This window comes from Morone saxatilis, unplaced genomic scaffold (assembly GCF_004916995.1).
Source record: "Morone saxatilis isolate NCDOM2014 unplaced genomic scaffold, NCSU_SB_2.0 Contig5, whole genome shotgun sequence".
NCBI classification, from domain to species: Eukaryota; Metazoa; Chordata; class Actinopteri; family Moronidae; genus Morone; species Morone saxatilis.
In genome coordinates, this window is record NW_023340095.1 from 21,430,279 (window position 1) to 21,433,361 (window position 3,083).

The following is a 3,083-nucleotide window of genomic DNA, read 5'->3' on the forward strand; positions in this document are numbered from 1 at the left end:
GACCTCTAGTGATCAAGACTAGGGTAAAAATCTGCCGAATTTCCCCTTTAAAGTTTGATTTCCCCACGTGGGTCCTACACAGTTACCCCTCAGTCTGTGTGACTCTTGGTTTGTTTGTAAAAAGTCAGTGTGAACACAAACCAGACCAGAACTAAAAGGCAACAATGAATCTTTTTTTTTCTTTGGTCTAGACCAAATGAACCAAACTACATGTGTGAAAGGGCCCTACGATTGCAACATTTAGGGCGCTGTCAGTCAAATCTTTGTGTGCAAAAGCTGGTGGATGAGACCAACCACATCAGCATTTCACATTCACTGCAGCTTTCTAAACCACAAGTGCACCTGTATCTACACAGCTTTGTTTCCATCTGTGTTTCTTCTACGAGGAGCTTTCGGTAGAGGGAAAAAAAGGTGTAGATTTAGGTAAATTTTCTCTTCTATACAGTCTTCTGACCTCAGTAGTTAGGGTTAGGGTTAGTCACTATGTTGCTACTGTTTTCTTATGAAGTTTTCTTGTTTGTCTTAGCGCTCTACTGACTATGCAGACCAAGAGTTTGACTGATAAGGGCCAATATCGTTATCTTCAATTCAAAGTTTCTATGAGAATTCACCATCTTCCACTGTGTTTTTGAGTGTTTTTTTTCTCAGCTTCCAGTTTTTGACTTTTCCTCCAATAATTGTATTTTTTAGAATGAAAACGTCCATAATAGAGCTAGACCTCTTTTCGCCTTAAATATCCCCTGAATTACCCTAAAAAAGGGGGAGCAAAGGGTATGCCCTTTGCTTGTGATTTGAAGGATTTTAACTCAGCTTTCCTAAAAATGCAGACATCCTACAAAGCAATACCACTCTAAATCAAAATGGCTTTATTCGCCAAATGTATACAAGAATCTGACTTGGTGGTACAGCGCAGTGAAACAAAAGAACTTTAAGTTAAGTTAAATACACAAATTATATACAGGTAAGGGTAATAAATATGCTGCTTTCAGCTTCATATGCACATATGGAACAGTCACTCAGAGCTACCTCGGGTGGAATCACTGATGTTTGATACAGAATTGTGAATAGTATACATGTGGTGAAAGATGTGGTTCTGAATGTAGCCAGCCTATACAGGTATTTCAGTTTATTTTTATGTATCACTGTCTTTAAACCTGGCCAAATTCATGATAACCAGTTTCCAAATGTTCAGGGTCCCCCCTGGTTTATTCACTAACTTATCAAACTCTTGTCAGGGAGTGACTTCCAGACTAATACAGTAGCTGATAAAAGACTTTGCCCGTACCATTTTTGCAATCCTTTGTTTTCAACACGACACACAGCACCACACACACACACACACACACACGTTTTCTTTGTTTTTATAGATTTTTGAGTGTATGAAAATCACATGTATTGTTTCTTGTTTTGATTGAAGCTGCTAATTAATTAGTGGAGCTTCATGCTGCTGCTGGTTCTCTCTTTCTATCTGGGTCATTTCAGGGTTGCATATTTTGTCTAATTATCCTCGGGCCTATTTGGGTCAGTCACCTACCTCCCCTTTTCTAAAGTAATTCATGTATGTAATGGGCCAATTAAGTTTTCCACAAGTTTCGGATTGAGAAAAGTACTGGCCAGCCAAATGCGTGGATGAGGATAAGTTCAGTTCTGTTTAACTGAGTCAGTCCACACCCACGTACATCTGTGCCTGCTTACAACTTTACTCATGTATTTTAATTACAGTCCACACAGATGACTGGACATAAAGTATTGGTTAAGTTGGTTAATACTTTCTGGTAATGCTGATAGTCCAATAGTGACTAGTTGGTGATGTGCGATTATATTAAGTTTTAAGAATGTAGTTTTCTCTTGAAAGCTCACCATGACATGTTAGCTTTGTTCTGTTGGAGCAGTTTTCTTTATAAGGTTATTCAATTATTTTGTCAAGATTTGTCCAGCATACTGTCTGGGACAGGGACAGCCACTTTTAAACTCACTTTTAGCTTCCTTTATGCCATTTGGTAGCAAAAGGGTGAGTAGGTATTGAATTTCTATAACTTTTTGGTAGCACTGCGTTTGTAACAGTGAAGATCAAAGGATACCCTTACCATAAGGGCACGCACGTTGGCATAGGTGTTACCCTAACCCTTACTTCAGCAATAACTGTGTTAATGTGATTGGAGTCACCCATTAAAAACAGTGAATGTAACTGGACAGAGGACCAAGAGTAATTAGAGCACGACTAACGGGATTTTTGAGACTGACACTGATTTTAGAGAAGAAAAATTCGCTAATTACAACATTTTTGAGCTTTAACAAAAACAGACCTTTTCTACGTTTGCAGTGACCCCCAATGTACAAAGCATTTTTTTCTGCATTATACACAGGGGAAAAAAACCGATACCACTCACTATAGGTGAAAAATACCCAAAGCTACCATAGTTCATACTTTCATACTATCTAGGACTACTTAAAATGCAATCACAGTATAGTCTAAATATAACCTTCGGTTTAAAATCTGCAATTTTATGAATCATTATGCCAGTGGTCCTTTAAAACTTTATCTGGCTGCCCCCATTCAAAAGCCAAAAAACTAAATGCTACACTACCCCCCAATTTTAAGCAGTAACTAATAAAAAAGGATCAAAGTAAATTTTTTGTGAAATAAAGGTCAGCATCAGCAAACTCTTGTTTATTTTACCTACATAAACCACATTCCCTCAGCTTAGCTGCATATTTTCCCCCTGCACGCCATCTGCAGTGGCTCTTTGCCACACAGTTCGAGAACCACTGCAATATGGTGTCACAGATTTTGTACTAGAGTCATGCCAAAAACTTGACTGACTGAAACCAGTAACTGCAGTAATTGCACCAGACAGCAGTGTTCATTCACAATACCAAGTAGAAACATTCACTTGTGATTATCAGTGCTCAGGAATGCTGGGCATCCTTCCAGTTCCAAAGCATTACCCAGAACTTTGTCAGAGGTTTATACACAAATGACCACTGATACACCACAACGATCGTCATCTATGTTTGAGGGAGAGAGGCAGAGAGGCAGAGAGAGGGTTGGAAAAAGGAGAAGCAAGAAGCAGAGAGAGGAA